The sequence below is a fragment of the Atractosteus spatula genome, unplaced genomic scaffold (genome assembly GCF_055471065.1).
Source record: "Atractosteus spatula isolate fAtrSpa1 unplaced genomic scaffold, fAtrSpa1.hap1 Scaffold_1, whole genome shotgun sequence".
Classification (NCBI taxonomy): domain Eukaryota; kingdom Metazoa; phylum Chordata; class Actinopteri; order Semionotiformes; family Lepisosteidae; genus Atractosteus; species Atractosteus spatula.
The window spans coordinates 986,322-1,003,412 of NW_028296652.1; the positions used below are offsets into that span (position 1 = coordinate 986,322).

The 17,091-nt window shown below is 50.0% G+C and overlaps 2 non-coding genes across 2 annotated transcripts; both read left to right on the forward strand.

The window, feature by feature from the left end:
* The first annotated feature begins 6,835 nt into the window (after positions 1-6,835).
* LOC148810276 (U2 spliceosomal RNA) lies at positions 6,836-7,026 on the forward strand. The gene has a single exon (XR_016086804.1). It is a non-coding gene; the product is annotated as a U2 spliceosomal RNA (small nuclear RNA).
* An 8,941-nt stretch (positions 7,027-15,967) lies between these two features.
* Positions 15,968-16,158, forward strand: LOC148810277 (U2 spliceosomal RNA). The gene has a single exon (XR_016086802.1). It is a non-coding gene; the product is annotated as a U2 spliceosomal RNA (small nuclear RNA).
* Positions 16,159-17,091: the final 933 nt, after the last annotated feature.

Consider the following 17,091-nt stretch of genomic DNA (forward strand, 5'->3'; position numbering starts at 1 on the left):
TTGGTTTCAGGGTATGTATTAATGGACACCTGGGTGAGAAGGTTAGGATAGGGAGAGGGGTGAGGCAGGGATGTCCTTTGTCGCCCCTTCTGTATATTTTATATTTGGAACCCTTACTTACCATGATCAGAGCTAATAGCAGGGTAACTGGTCTGTGTGTGCCAGGAAATGGAGGTCGTCAGACAAAGCTTGCCGCATATGCAGATGATATAACCTTGCTGTTAAGTTCTGAGTCTAGTCTGCAACATGCCTTGGAAACTGTGGACATCTTTGGCCGGGCGACAGGCTCTAGGATTAATCGTGACAAGAGTGTGGTAAAGGTATTTGGGTTTTGGTGGAATAAGGATGAGGTGGTGGGGGTTTTGAAGGCGGACCCTGGACCCGTAAAGATTTCGGGGGTGGATTTTGGATCCGGTGTGTTAGGGCTATGGAACTGGGAGGCACTGATGAACCGGGTTAGCCGTAAATTGGGTATGTGGAGGGCTAGGCAGTTATCATATATTGGGAAGGTGATGGTGATAAAGCTGGATATCCTCCCAATGTTGGTCTTTTTGGCGCACGTTTTTCCGGTCCCTGTGTGTTATAACAAGAAGCTCACGAGGTTAGTATTTCAATTTATCTGGCACGGGAAATACGAGTACATAAAACGGATAGACATGTACAAAGGCACTCACCAAGGTGGGCGGGCTGTTCCAGATCTCCCTTTAAAACTAAATGCGATTTTTGTAGCAAGTGTGTGTGGGGCTGTGTATGGAGAGCTGCAGCATGAGCATCAGTTTTTCGCGAGGTTCTGGTTCTCGTGGGCGGCGCGGCCTTTGTGCAGATGGACGAACGCCATTCCCAAGGCAGAACAGCAGCCATGGTTTTATAAGCAGGCAACTACCTGGTTGAAAAAGTATTCCGGGGCCAAGGTGGATGGGGAGTGTATGCGGTATGCGGTTTTATATGAGAGAGCAAGAGAGGTGTGTGTGCGGAAGGAGTGTCCAGGGATTACTGTACCGGAGCAACGTTGGAGATTCCTTCACCACAAGGGTCTCCCCAACAGGATGAAGGACCTAAATTGGTTGTGTGGGTGGAAGAGACTTTCTGTGCGGGAGGTTATGTGTCATCACAGACTGACGAGGTCTCCGGTGTGCCCGAGAACTGGATGCTCCGAGGTAGAATCTATTGCTCATGTGTTTTGGGGCTGTGGGGTTGCGCAGGCGGTCTGGGTTCAGCATCGACCCCTCTTCGCGGGTTTGTGGGCACATTTTACACTGACTGAGCACATGGTTTTATGGGGATGGCGGTCGGTTAAGGGTGATGGGAGAACGAACTTTTTGTTGTGGTTACTGGTGTGTTTGATTAAAATGGTCTTATGGGACTGCAGAAACCATTTAGTGAAATATGGGGCTGATGTGGGTGTACAGGGGATAAGTGGGCGGATTAGGCATGAATTACGTCAACTACAGCGGCATGATTATAGGAGATGGGGTTTCCATGCGGCTAAAGAGCGGTGGAAGACTCTTTTGGAGTTAGAATGAAGAAGGGTTGGTTTTCGATGTTTTTGGTTTTGTGCTGTTTTGTGCTGTTTTGTGATGACTTGTTTATTTTGTACTTTAATAAAAAACAAAAAAAATGTCTTCTCGGCCTTTTGGCTTAGATCTGAAAGTACGTGGCATGCCCGCGGCTAGAGGACTAGGTCAGGGGAAGGGAAGACGACGGCGGAGAAGAAGACGACGGCGGTGACGGCGAGGAAGGAGAAGGAGAGCCAGCCGGGAGACGGAGGAGAACCCTACCGGAGGAGGAAGGAGGCCGGGGATCCTAAGCTACCACGGGTAGTCGCTCTGGGTTGAGCCCAGGGGGTGAAGTGGGGCTTCCGGATGGCGACGGCGGCGGCGACGGCGACGGCGGCGACGGGTGAGTGGACCCGCGACTCGGCGGCTGGGCGTCCTCTGTCCCGTGAGGGACAGATGCTGCGCACAGTGCGCTTTGTAGCCAAGACGGCGAAAGAAAAAGAAAGTTGGACGAATAGAGACAAGTTTGAGAAGGAGGTTTTGTTTCGTGTCCTGGGAATCCGTGTGAAGGATATTACTAGTCTGCAAGATTTTCCTGCGAAGGGAATCTATGACTTGACAATGGAATCAGACAAGCTTTGCGAGACTGTGTGGCAAAAGGCCCAGTTTGGGAAGGATTTTCACCCGCTGAGTTGTTTTTTCACAGAGCCCCTCTTTGTGAGAGAGGTACGGCCCCTCACCGTCCATGTGTTTAACACTTTGCTGCCAGAACGGGACGTTGTGATGTTCCTATCAAGGTTTGTGGACATTCAAGGAGCTGTTTGGACTGGGAAGAGGAGGTATATGGTTAGGCTCCGGCCTAAGCTGTCAGGGGAGGAGGGCGTTCTGCACCCTCCAGCCTACTTTTCAATTGGGTCTAACGGGGGTTACTTGTTTTACCCAGGTCAACCCCTGACCTGCAAAAAGTGCCTTCAGCTGGGACATATTGCGGCAAACTGTCCGGGGGGAGTTTGCAGGAGGTGCGGCGCAGCGGGACACGAGGCCAAGACCTGCGGACAGATTATGACCTGTGACCTGTGCGGGTCGATGGACCATGTGTACCGCACATGCCCCAGAAAGCGGAAAAGCTTTGCTGACATTGTGAAGGGCCCTTCTGAGGCCCCAAAACGGGACGCACCGGGCCCGTCTGAAGGTCCAGTAATGTTTTCCGGGACTAAGGTGCCATCTGAAAAGGGTGATAAGGGTGAGCCAGAGCAAGAAGGGGAGGGGTCGGGCGGGACGGTTACTGACCAACCTGTATCCAGATCCTGGGCTGATGTGGCCCCAGAGGGTGGTCTTGAGTCCCCAAGCTGGTCCCCTGTATTAAGCAGGTCCGCTAAGAGGAAGGGAGGGAGGGGGTCGAAGAGTCCTACCTGGCGCCGTGCTAAGTTTAGCATGCAGAACCATTTTCAGGGGCTGCCTGTAGAAACTCTAGACAGCGATTTGGAGGGGGCGGAGGAAGGGGGTAGCAAAGAGGTGGTTGCAACAGATGACCCCCTTGTGTTAGCAGGAGAATGAAAAGAAGATGCCGAAAGGCTGGCGGGGCGGAAAAGCAAAAAGGCAGTTGGGAGGTTGACAGCTAGGGGAAGGGGCCCCAAGGGGGTACTTGAGGTGGGGAGCGGTGAACCACCTGTAACATCACTCTCTCCCGAGGGACCGGAGGAGATGGTGGTCAGCGAGGAACCCATTCCCCCAGGACAGGGTGAGCCGCCGGCTGTTAGCGAGGAAAGCGAAGCAGAGCCAGGGAGCACAGCAGAAATAGTTAAATCGGCTCACCTGCAAGTCTCCAAGGATCCCGTTAGTGAGTTATCTTCCTTGGGGGAGGAGAGCCTGCAGCAGTCCGGTGAGGAAGAGAGTGACTTGGCATCTGGGGGGATGGAAAACTCCAGTGTTAGTCAGGAAGGCGAGGTAAGGGCTCAAACATGAACCGTATCATCTGTTCGGTAAATGTCCGGGGGTTGAGGAGCCCCGTGAAGCGGACTGGTGTCTTCGAAGACCTCGCGAGACACCAGTTCGGCTTTTGTTTCCTTCAAGAGGTCCACTTAGGATCTCAGGAGGACATTTCTGAGTTTAGTAAGGAATGGCGGAAAGGTCAGTCTTGGTGGAGCATAGGGGGAGTACACTCATCGGGTGTGGGGATTTTGTGTGGGATTTCAAATTTTGTGTGTGGTGAGGTTTTGTCGATTGTTCCGGGGCGATTGTTGGTGGTTGACAGGGTGTGGGATTTTTTAAAGGTGCATCTAATTGCAGTGTATGGCCCAGCTGAAAGACGCCTACAAGCTGATTTTGTAAAACAAACAGAGCCATTACTCTTTACAAATAGAGTAGTGATTATGGGCGGGGATTTTAATATTGATGTCAGTGATACAAACAGGGCAGGGGCGCGAGTCCTAAGGGGGTTGGTGGACCACTTCAAGTTGCAGGACAGGTTTGGCAACTCTGGCCCAACCTCCAAAAATTACACCTGGAGCAACGGCAAGGATCGCTTTAGAAGGCTGGATTACATCTTCACCACCCTGAGGGGATTGTCACAGGCTGGTCAGGTAATTCCGGTGTGGTTCTCCGACCATATGATGTTGTCTGTCACCATAACCTCTGTTAACTCCGGGCCCAGATCTAGCTTCTGGAGACTAAATACAAAAGTGTTGTCGGAGGCTGACTACAGAAGTCGGATCACGGTATTGTTAGAGAATTTTCTCAATAAAAGGTGGAGGTTTTCATCTGCAGTAGGGTGGTGGGAGGCTTGTAAAAGAGCCGTGTCTAAAGAGTCAATAAAATATTGTCGTGACAGGAAAGATCGAGAAAGGAGAGAGGTGGAGCCGCTGCAAAGTGAACTGCAGGGCTTCTACGAAGCCTTCAATCGGGGTAGGTCTTTTGATGCTGTGAAAGCCGCAGAACTTAGATTTAGAATGAAGGAGGTCTGGCAAGCTAAGGCAAGAGACTTCCTTTTCAGAGTCAAGGGTGACCTGCGGGAGAATAATGAAAAGTGCTCTGCACTTTTCTTCGGTTCGGTGTGCTCCAGACAAGCCCGGACGCTTATTGAAGGCTTAAGGCAGAAGGACGGCTCCGTTGTTACTGACCCATCCAACATGGTGAGGTGTGCCTCAGAATTTTATAGAGAGTTGTTCACTGAAAAATCGGTGGACACAGCTTTGTGGAACGAGTTACTGTCAGGGGTCGAAGGGAAGTCAGAGAAGATGGATGAGCTGGATGGTGCTTTGTCGGGTGAGGAGCTAAAAGCAGCAATGGATGGGTTACGGAAGGGCACAGCTCCAGGCATTGACGGTTTGCCTATTGATTTTTACTCTGTTTTCTGGGTCCACTTGCAGCCTATGCTCCTTGCAGTTTTTAATGAGATCTTGGAGTCAGGGGAGCTGGCCGGGACAATGAAGACGGGGATCCTGACCCTGGTCTACAAGAAAGGGAATAAAGAAGACCTGGAGAACTGGAGGCCGATCCAGTTGCTCTGCACTGAATATAAGATCTTGGCCAGGGTGCTGAGCAGGCGGCTGAGGAAGGTGATGCCAGGCTTGGTCTGTAGGGAGCAGACATGCAGTGTTGAGGGGAGGAAGCTAGCCTGGAATCTCCAGCTAGTAAGGGACACCATTCAATGGGTAGAGGAGAGGGGTCTGGAGTTGATGCTTGTCAACTTAGATCAAAGTAAAGCTTTTGACAGGGTTCATCACCCCTTTTTGTGGGAGGTCCTACAGAGGCTAGGACTTAGCAGGACTTTTATTCAATGGATTAAAATCCTGTACAACGGGGTCACTTCCCGGGTCTGTGTAAATGGTAGGATGGGGACGGGTTTTGTGGTGAGTTGTGGTGTGAGGCAGGGGTGCCCCCTGTCCCCTTTACTATATGTGTTGTACTTGGAGCCTTTCCTGCACCGGATCCGGAGCGACCCCAGGGTGGAAGGCGTGGTGGTTCCAGGCAGCGGCGGGGCGCAAGCAAAAGTTGCTGCCTACGCTGACGACGTAACGTTGCTCCTCACTTCTGACAGGAGTCTTCTCCAGGTTCTGGGGATAGCGGACAAAATGGCGGCGGGAACAGGGGCACTACTAAATAAAAGTAAGTGCAATGTTAAATTTTTTGGCAGATGGAAAGACAGACGGGACGTGGTCGGAGGCCTCACTCTGGAATCAGGCCCCATTAAGATTCTAGGAGTCAATTTCCTGTTCAGTGGTTCTGCCATGATAAACTGGGAAACTAAGATAGTAAAAGTTAAACAAAAACTGGGATTGTGGCAGAGCAGACACTTGACGTATATAGGGAAAGTTTTAGTGGTGAAAGTTGATGTCTTGCCGCTGCTCCTCCATCTGGCGTGGGTGTTTCCGCTTCCTCCTGGGTTTCGTAAAGAACTAGTGAGGACAATCTTCCGTTTCATTTGGTGCGGAGGATATGAATATATTCGGAGAGTGGATATGTACAGGCCGGTGGAAGAGGGGGGACGGGCGGTGCCTGATCTGCCCGCAAAATTGGACTCCCTCTTTGTCTCAGGGCTGTGCAGGCTTCTGCACGAGAGTCCGGACCACTTGTGCGTTCATTTTGCACACCTGTGGTTTTCACCCGTAGTGAAGCACCTGGTGGTCTGGACAAACGCGACTCCAAAAGCCGAGAAACTGCCGTGGTGGTACAGGCATGCAGTGCAGTGGCTAAGGAAGCACCCCGGTGCCAAAGAAGGGTTGGTGTCTGTAAACCATAAAGCTTTGTATCAACTAGCAACAGCTAGAGAAGAACCTGCTGTAGTGGGTATCACGGAGGAAGTATGGAGACAGAACCAACCTGTGGGGTTGGAAAATAAATTTAAGGATCTGAATTGGTTAATTTTGTGGAAGAGGCTCCCAGTCAGGGAGACGTTACACCGCCATAGTTTGTCAAGACAGGACAAATGTCCTCGTTCCGAATTTGGTGAGGTTGAAACTATTCAACATGTTTTTTGGAATTGTGGTTTTGCACGGAGGGTCTGGGACTTGTGTGGGGGGGGGTCTTAAAACAGGTGAAACCGGACTTTACTGCAACCGGCCAAGTGATTCTGCGTGGGATCCCAAGGCCACGAAGATGGGGACAGAGTTTTCTATTGTGGTTTTTAATCAGCTTGGTAAAGTATCATCTTTGGGCCTCCCGCAAGGACCTCATGGAACATGGAGTAAGCGGTGCGCCATCTACTGTCTTTTATAAAGTAAAACATGATGTATCCTGCAGAGTTAAATGGGACGTTCTGAGGTGGGGTTTTGCCGCTGCTAAAGAGAGATGGAAGGGGTTATTTTCGCTGATGTGATACTACATTGGTGCTGATGATGATTGCTGTTTGTGTTTTGTACATTTATAATAAAAAAAATCTGTTCTTATCAGTTTAATATCTGATACATCCCCCATCGGGGGACCACATATTAAACGGATTTTTGGAACAGGGAGCCGGATCAGGAGCTTGCTCCGTCCTCTCCACGCATCGGCCCGGTATTGCAGCGCCTCCGGGAACGGTGCACTACCTTCTCTCAGCGGTGAAAAGACAGACGTAGCTAGCAAGCAAGCGAGGTGGACTGGAGCTCCTTCCTCTCCGGTCTCGTCTCTCGTCCATCTGTGTGTCTCTGTGTCTCTCTCTCTCTCCCCCTCCCCGTTCCCGTCCTCCCTCCGTGCACTTTCCCGCGCCTCGACTCTCTCGGCAAGCGTGTGTGTGTGTGTGTGTGTGTGTGTGTGTGTGTGTGTGTGTGTCCCCGTCCTTGCAGGCGGGCCCCTTTCGACAGCCGGGCATTTTCCCTCCAAAAAACTTAGTATATACACCTTTTCTTTCTTTTTTTTGGCAGGCAGGCAGGCAGGCGTGTGTGTGTCCCCGTCCCTCCCGAGAGAGTGCTGCCCCTTGCCTCTGCCCGCAGGTGCCGACGGTCCGCTTTCGCTTGCAGCTCGCTCGGCACGGCTGCTGCTGGAGGGAGGGGCCTAAGCTAAGGAGGCCGGCCGGCTGGCCCCCCCGCGGCTGCGGTCGTTGTCAGGCCGTTGATCAAAGAGCAAGGCCCCCGCCCGGGACTGGCAGGCAGGCAGGCGAGCAAGCAGGCAGGCAAGAGAGGGGGAGAGCGGAGTCCGGGCGGCCGGCAGCCGCGTGCGGACCGGGCTCCAGAGGCGTCAGCCTGCGCCGCTGCGCGCCAGCCGGACGCCCGCGCGCCCGCCCAAGGCCGGCGTCGGGCATCGCTTCTCGGCCTTTTGGCCAAGATCTGATGGTACGTGGCTTGACCACGGCCTGATGTCTAGTCAAAAGTACGAGAAGGGCGGCGGCGGAGCGGAGGACGGCTTGCTGAGAGATGGCCTGCGAGGAAGGAGACGTGACCGGCAGAGGAGCAGTCCAGTTACCTGAAGGAAGAACTGCTGGGAACATCGCTGAGCCAATCGCTCTGGGTTGAGCCCAGGGGGTGAAGGTGGGGCTCCCAGAAGACATCGGGAACTGGTAGGAGGACGTCGGGGATGGCGGCCGGACCTTCTTTGTCCCGCGAGGGACAAATGAAGGATACGGTGCGTTTTGTGCTGAAAGCAGAAGGGGATAGAGAAGGATGGATGGATAGGAGTGTTTCTGAGAAAGCCAATTTGTTCAAGATCTTGGGCGTTAAGAAGGAAAATGTTTTGTGCTTGCAAGACTTCTACTGGAAGGGCACGTATGATATCACCCTGCATACTGGTAGTCTTTGTGACGAATTCTGGTCTAAGACTCAGAGTTTAAAAGAGCAGGCGCCCCTTGATAAGTTCTACATTGAACCTTTGTTTGCCCGAGAAATGCGCACCTTGACTGTGCATATGTTTAACCCCCGCATGCCAGAGGAGGACATTGTCACTTTTCTGAGACGGTATGTCGACGTGCAAGGGGCAGGAAGGAAAATCATCGACGCTGAAGGTTTTTGGACAGGGAAAAGATCATATGCAGTCCGTTTAAGGCCAAGCCCCGGGACAGAAGGGGGACTGTTGCATCCGCCGGCCTTCTTTTCCATCGGGGCAAACCGCGGTTATTTGTATTATCATGGTCAGCCATTAACGTGCCGAAACTGTGGCGGGCATGGACATGTTCAGGCAGAATGTAAGGAGGTAGCCTGCAGGAGGTGTGGGAAGCTCGGCCACTTAGCTAAGGACTGTAACAGCGCCTTGGTGTGTAATCTTTGCGGGGGTACAGGACATGTGTTCAAAGACTGTGCCAAAAGAGCTAAAAGTTTTGCAGACATCGTCAAGGAAAAAAACCTACCTGGCAAGGACGTGGGTGACATGGCGGAAAACGTCTGGCGGCGGCCTGTGGTATCCAGGGAGACAGAAGAACCTGCAGGGGGAGAAAAAGCGGTTGGATCCATTGAAGACACGTCAGCCGGAGAGGGACAGACGGTTTCATCACCAGAGGCGGCACCTGGACTTCTAGAAGTGGACAATCGGGTGACTAAGGAAGGGAGGGTTGACCCCTTTGAGTGGTCGACAGTGGGGACTCGGAGAAAGCGGGGGGGGGGGGAGAGGTTTGGGGAGTAGAGGTTTCCCTTTGGCACAAACAAATAGATATGAGGCTTTGTTGAGCTCCGATGAGGAAGAGGGACCCAGTACAGTGCTAGGGGGGGGGTTGGGGGAGTGTGCTTCTCTGAGTAAGGAGAATGACGGAGAGGATGTGTTGAGTGACAAGGGGAGTGAATGTGTGGATGAGTGCGGTAAGGGGGATGATTTGGGTGAGGTAGTAGGGCCCAGCAGGGGGAAGACAGTCATCCTAAAGTCCCCAGAATTTAGGAAGAAGAAAAAGAAGTCAAAGGTCAAGGTTTTATGAGTCTACTGGGGAGGGTGCAAAACAGGTGAGAGAGAGCTCTAGTGACGAACTTATTTTTCCAGAGGAGAAGAGAAGTAAGGAAGGGATAGGGTTGCTGAAGGCGATCGATGTGTGTAACTCCTTTGGGAGGGCAACAGGAGCCAAGCTTAACATCACCAAAAGCAAGATAAAGTATTTGGGCATCTGGAAGAATAGGAAGGAGACAACAGGAGGGTTGACCTTAGTGCCTGGGCCAATAAAAGTATTAGGGGTTAACTTTTCAACACAGGGGTCAGCGCTTTTAAACTGGTCCGAAAAAGTGAAGTTTTTAAAGGTGAAACTGGGTCGATGGAAAAACGTGCAACTGTCTTATACGGGAAAGGTAATGGTGGTTAAGCTAGATATGTTATCTGCTCTTGTCTTTTTGGCATATGTCTTTCCTCTACCCCCGTCACTCAGGAAAGAGGTGGTAAGAACTGTTTTTAACTTTATTTGGAATAAAAAGTATGAATATATCCGTCGGACGGACATGTATAGAAGAATAGAGGAAGGTGGGAGAGATGTACCCAACATCCCCCTGAAACTAGATGCTATTTTTGTTTCTAGCTTATGTAAGGCTTTACAATCCGAAGTAGTGCATAAAAGCCAATATTTTGTTAGATTTTGGTTCAATTGGATTATGCCACAACTGAGGCCGATAAATAACTCAGGGCCCAAAGCAGAAATAATACCCTGGCATTATGAACATACTAGGAAGTGGCTGAAAAAACACCCAGAAGGGAAAAACGAGGTGGTATGTGTTCAGCAAAAAGCCCTTTATAACCTGGTTAATACAAGATCTGATAATGCCATAATCGGGAAGAAGAAAGAGCACTGGCTCAGGGTTCAGCCAAAAGATATGGACGGCTGTTATAAAGATTTGAACTGGCTAGTAGTGTGGAATCGCCTCCCAGTCAGGGAGGTGATGTACAAGCATAAACTCACTAGAACCAAACACTGTCCATATAAGGATTGTCATACTATTGAAACATTAAGGCATGTTTTCTGGGACTGTAAAATAGCGAAAGGTGTTTGGGGTCGATGTCAACAACTTTTATTGAATGTGCAACCAAAGTTTGTGTTAACCGCTGAGAAAGTTTTGTTGGCTTGGAAGGGTACGGAGCAAAGAGCAACGGTGGATTGGGTGCTATGGTTGCTAATTAGTATTGTAAAATACTTTCTATGGTCTGCCCGATGCGCCCAAACCAAGAACGATGTGAAGAGAAGAGATCGGGAAATATACTGGAGAGTTTGTAACAAATTGAAACTGCGAATTAAAAGAGACATTTTACGATGGACATTCCACGCAGCAAAGGACAAGTGGAAGGGTTTAATTTCTTTACTTTCTGTCTCAGATGTACATTGATTGGTTTCGCTTGTTTTCTATATAATGATTTTGGTTTATGACTGGTTTTGTATTTTCATAATAAAACACAAAAAAAATCTGTTCTTATCAGTTTAATATCTGATGAGCGACAGAGAAGAGGCGGTGGAAGGATCGACGACAGAGGAGAAAAGGAGCGGACTTACTGCAGAGCCGGGGACAATTCGAGACGAGGAGGATCCGGATCATTGTAGAGGTACCGGGCGTTGGCGGAGAAGGTCCTGCGAAGGCGGCGGGCCTCGGCTGTCTTCATGATGGCGGAGGCTCGGGTCTCTGCTGGAAGGCAGGGGAGAGGCCCGAGCATTAAATGGACTATTCGTTTTAGATGGACAGAGGATTCAGAAATGTTTGGGAGAGACGAGTTTATTGAGAAAATTTTGTTTAAGTCTTTGGGAATTGCTGCTAGCGACACTAAATGTCTGCAGGGCAATCGTAAGGAAAAATACATTGATGTTACCTTTAATGACGACAACCTGCATCGGAGATTCTCCAAGCGGTGTGAATCAGAGCGGAACGGTGAATGGATGAGGTTTTTTGGGTGTGAGGGACTCATAAAAGGTAATCTCAGGTGGTTAGTGGTGCATATGTATGACCCCTTTGTAGAAGACCGGGAATTGACAGCTTTCCTGAGTAGACATGTGGGTGTGGTTGAGGCTCCCAAGAGCATCATTGACAGGAAAGGATTCTGGACTGGGAAAAGACTCTACCATGTACAATTAAGAGAAGATAAGAACGTTGAAGGAGGTTATGTGCACCCTCCGGCTTACTTTGCTCTAGGAACAAGTAGAGATTACCTCTATTACAGGGATCAACCTATTTTTTGTCGCTCCTGTTACGGGTTTGGTCATTTGGAGAAGGATTGTGGAGCTAAAGAATGTACAAGGTGTGGCAGCAAGGACCATGCAAGGAAGTACTGTAGAGCCAAGTACTGTTCTGTGTGTGGGGAGGAAGACCATTTATATAAGAATTGTCGATGGCAGGATCCGGAATTCGTGGCAGCTAGCGAAGCATGGTTTGCACAGGCTGTTGAGGCAGAGGATGAGGGCGAAGAAAATTCCAACAAAGACAGGGGCAAGTCTCTTCCCAAGAGGCATAGGTCAGTTACTGAAGAGAAGTCAATAGCTGAAGGGAAGAAACTCAAGGCTAGAGATGGAACACCAGTGACCCGGGACGAAGAAGAAAATGCAGAAGAGGGAGGAGATAGACTAGGTGAAACAGGCATGGGGTTGGTGGAAGAAGGGGGTAGAGGAGGGGGAAGATACGGAAGGATCCTTACCTCCAGGGCAGCGGGAGAGGGCTCTCGACCTCTATTCACGCCTTTCGGTGTTGAGCCCTGAGGCTGGCGAGGGGAGTTCCTCTGTCGCCTGTCTGGCAGGGTCGTATAGACAGTTCGGCATGATGGAGCTGGATCCAAACGGTAAGGAGCAATCACTGGGTCAGGAGTTGTCGGAGGACGGCAGTCCTCGTAGTGATTTCGAGACTGTCAGCTCTGCGACCCCTGGCTCTAATGATGAAATGGAGAGTGAAAGCTCTAATGATCCAACATGACGTTTACAGTAGCCACTGCTAATGTAAGAATTCTAAAGAATAAAGAAAAAAGACGAGCGGTGTTTGAAGATTTGGCCCGGCGCCGTATTGACCTGTGCATTTTGCAAGAAGTGCATCTAGAAGGACCGGAGGAGGCTGTACAGTTTAGTAAAGAATGGCAGAAAGGAAACTCTTAGTGGAGCGCCGGTGGTGTGCATTCTTCCGGGATCGGTATTTTGTGCGGGACCCGGGAGTTTGTCTTCACCTCCTGGGCTACAGTGGTTCCGGGTAGACTCTTAGTGGTGGATGGTGTATGGAAGAAATCTAGACTGAGGATTATTGGTGTATATGTTCCAGCGGACGGGCACCTACATACGTCCTTCTTGAAGGACCTGGAAGCAGCGTTGTACACTAATAGGGAAGTGTTGATTGGGGGAGACTTTAATATTGATTTGGATGACACTCAAGGTGGTGGGGTGGAAGCACTGCGGAATATCGTTGGGGGTTTTAGGCTGCACGATGGATTTCGGAATATCAAGCATTACACATGGGAAAACAGTAGAGGGGTGCAAAGGCGATTGGACTACATTTTTCACACTTTGAGGATGAGCATAATAGATAGGAAAGTGTTACCCACTTGGTTTTCGGATCATCTAATGCTCACTGTTACCTTCAAAACAGATAAGACGGGACTGCAAGCCAGTTACTGGAAACTGAACTGGTTGGTATTAGAAGAGGCGGAGTACCAGAAAAGAATAATATCTTTGTTAGGCCATCTTAACAGGAGGCGGAAGGAATTCAACTCTGTGATTGAATGGTGGGAGGTCTGCAAACGGATCATCGCCCATGTTTCTATTATGTACTGCTCAGAGAGAAGACAAAGGGAAAGGGAAGAAATGACTAAATTGCAGAGAGAATTAGAGAGATTGTATGAGTTGGCTAACAGAGGTGGCGTCCTTGACTGGAAAGCTGTGGTTCAAGTAAGATCAACGCTGAGAATTAAATGGCTTCAGTGGGCAAAGGAGTACTTATTTAGAGTGAGGGGCATCCAATTAGAGGGTGATGAGCAGTGCTCCCCGCAGTTCTTCAGCTCAGTAAGAATTCAGCAAGAGTCCAGTATAATGGAAGGTTTTATGGGTAAGGACGGTGAGTTGGTGGAAGATGAGACGGGGATGGTGGACTGTGCAACTGAATACTACAAGGAGCTATTCTCTGCAAAAGGTGTGGATGTAAGCGTGCGTGACAAATTGTTGGACTGTGTGAGTGAGAAGATCAATTGTGAGGCCGTGCTGGACGGTCCTTTAACTATGGCAGAAATTAAAGAGGCAATGCTTGGTCTTCGTAGAGGCACAGTCCCTGGTGTGGATGGATTGCCTACTGATTTTTATAGGGTATTTTGGGAATGGCTGGAACCGATATTAAAGGATCTGTTTGTAGAGATATTGCATCGAGGAAGGATGGGAGCCACGATGAGAACAGGCATTTTAACTTTGATTTATAAGAAGAAAGGCGATAAGACTAACCTGGATAACTGGAGGCCCTTGCAGCTTTTGTGTTCCGATTACAAGATCTTGGCAAGGCTGCTTGGGCAGAGGCTGCGTAAGATCATGATGCACTTGGTGAATCGGGACCAGACCTATGGTGTTTCCGGTAGGAAGATAAGCTGGAATCTTCAGCTGATACGGGACATTCTGGCATGGGTAGAAGACAGAAGCTTGCCCTTGATGTTAGTGAGCCTTGATCAAAATAAGGCATTCGATAGGGTTAACCATGATGCATTGTGGATTATTTTGAAGAAGATGGGGCTAAAGGAAAAATTCATCTCCTGGATACAAATCTTGTATGCGAAGGTAGAAACAAGAGTTTGTGTCAACGGAAGATTAGGGGGAGGCATACCGATTAAATGTGGTGTACGTCAGGGGTGCCCGTTGTCTCCGTTACTGTATGTGTTGTACATCGAACCATTTTTGGAGAGGATACGAAGGGACCCGAAAATCTGTGGAGTGGTGGTCCCTGGGAGCAAGGGACTACAGGCCAAGATTGCGGCGTACGCCGACGATATTACATTGTTCCTTAGCACCGACGAGAGTTTACGCAAGGTGCTGGAGATAGTATCTGACTTTGCTGCAGGAATGGGGTCAATGTTGAACCTAAGTAAGAGCACGATTAAATATTTTGGGACTTGGAAGAACAGAACAGATGCGGTGGGTGGGCTGACTGCTACAGCAGGCCCGGTGAAGGTCCTCGGGATCCAGTTCCACGGGGAGAATACTGCAAGGCTGAACTGGGAGGAGCGCTTGGTGAAGGTCAAGCAGAAGTTAGGACTGTGGCAGAAGAGATCTTTAACCCCTTTGGGGAAGACCTTAGTGATCAAAGTTGACGTGATGCCATTACTTTTTCACTTGGCAGTAGTATATCCCATGCCAGCTCGCATGAGGAAAGAGATGACTAGAACTGTATTTTCCTTTATATGGGGTCATAAGTACGAGTATATCAGGAGAAAAGATATGTATCGGCCTATTGAAGAAGGGGGAAGGGAAGTCCCTGATATTCCTTTAAAACTGGATTGTGTGTTTGTATCTAGTATTTGTTCTGTGTTATATGAGAACCCATTACACATGTGCAGTTTTTTTGTTCACTTGTGGTTTGCCGCTGCGATGAAACATTTGGTGGTGTGGACCAACACTACCCCCAAAGCAGAACGTCTGCCTTGGCATTACAGACACGCGGAATGTTGGGTACGTTCCCATCAAGCGGTGAGAGGAGGGTTACTTTCATTAAGCCACAGACAGATGTACAAATTGGAAAAGACAGAGAAAGCTCCTGCTGTTGTTGGGATCACGAATGAAGTATGGACGAGAACCCAGCCGGTGGGGCTAGATAACCATCTACAAGATTTAAATTGGTTGTGTGTATGGGGGAGGTTGAAGGTTAGGGCCGTGTTGTATAGGCACGGCCTGTCACGCCAGAATCTGTGCCCTCAGCCGCTGTGTGATAAGGAGGAGACAATAGAACATGTCTTTTGGCAATGCGACTTTGTCCAGAGAGTATGGAAGGATTGTACGAATGCTTTTCCATCGGTACTCTCGGTGGAGATGTTATCATGGAAAACTGTGCTTAAAGGTGTGTTCAAGATGAAGAAATGGAATGAGAGATTTTTGTTTTGGTTGGTAGTGAGTTTAGTCAAATCCTATGTGTGGCAAGCTAGGAATGACTTGGTGAAGCATGGGGTGAATAGTACAGTAAGAGATATTGTGTGGAAGATTAGGAGTGATATAACAAGACGTGTCAAGTAGGACGTGTTGAGGTGGGGTTTTGCTGCTGCAAGGGAGAGGTGGAAAGGTTTGTTTGTGTTAAGTTAGTGGTGTGAAGGAGTGGGTAAGGGGTATTAGTGAGGTAAATAAGTATAGTATATCTTTAACCTAGAAAACTGGGGAGAAAGAAAAAGTGGGGATGGGAGAGGGTGTGGTTTGACTAATGTGTGTGTGTAATGGTTTTTGTTGATAGTTGGAAGTTGTAACAGTATAATGATATTATTGTATAGTTAGGCATACAGGGTTTGTTTGTTGGTTTGATTTGTATGTGGAAAGAAGCAGTGATGGGGGTGGGTTTAAATTTGAATAACGGGCGGGATTAGGTTAAGAAGGTGAAACTGTGAGAAGAAATGGTTGATTTAGCTGTGTAGTGGTTCTGCTGATGTATTGTTAAGTTTGGGTAGTTGAGGGTTTGAGTTTTTGGATATTGTAATTTATCCAAAAAAAAAATCTGTTCTTATCAGTTTAATATCTGATACGTCCCCCATCGGGGGACCACATATTAAACGGATTTTTGGAAAAGGGAGCTGGATCAGGAGCTTGCTCCGTCCTCTCCACGCATCGGCCCGGTATTGCAGCGCCTCCGGGAACGGTGCACTACCTTCTCTCAGCGGTGAAAAGACAGACGTAGCAAGCAAGCAAGCAAGCAAGCAAGCGAGGTGGACTGGAGCTCCTTCCTCTCCGGTCTCGTCTTTCGTCCATCTGTGCGTCTCTGTGTCTCTCTCTCCCCCTCTCCCCGTCTCCATCTCCGTTTCCGTCCTCCCTCCGTGCACTTTCCCGCGCCTCGACTCTCTCGGCAAGCAGGCTGGCCCCCTTTTCGGCTCCCGTGCGTTTTCCCTCCAAAAAACTTAGTTTTTTTCCTCCTTTTTCCAGGGAGGCAGGCGTGGCTTGTGTGTATGTGTGTCCCCTTGCAGGCGGGCCCCTTTCGACAGCCGGGCGTTTTCCCTCCAAAAAACTTAGTATATACACCTTTTCTTTTTTTCTTTTTTTTTTCTTTCTTTTTTTCGGCAGGCAGGCAGGCGTGTGTGTGTGTCCCCGTCCCTCCTGAGAGAGTGCTGCCCCTTGCCTCTGCCCGCAGGTGCCGACGGTCCGCTTTTGCTTGCAGCTCGCTCGGCACGGCTGCTGCTGGAGGGAGGGGCCTAAGCTAAGGAGGCCGGCCGGCTGGCGCCCCCCGCGGCTGCGGTCGTTGTCGGGCCGTTGACAGGAGATCAAAGAGCAGGGCCCCCGCCAGGGACTGGCGGGCAGGCAGGCGAGCAAGCAGGCAGGAAAGAGAGGGGGAGAGCGGAGTCCGGGCGGCCGGCAGCCGCGTGCGGACTGGGCTCCAGAGGCGTCGGCCTGCGCCGCTGCGTGCCAGCCGGACGCCCGCACGCCCGCCCAAGGCCAGCGTCGGGCATTGCTTCTCTGCCTTTTGGCTCAGATCTAATAGTACGTGGCTTGACCGCGGCTAGAGGACTGAGTCAAAGGAAGAGATAGCAGCGACGGACGGAGAGGAGAGAGGAGAGCATCGGCGGCGGAAGATTTCTTCAACCTACCCAG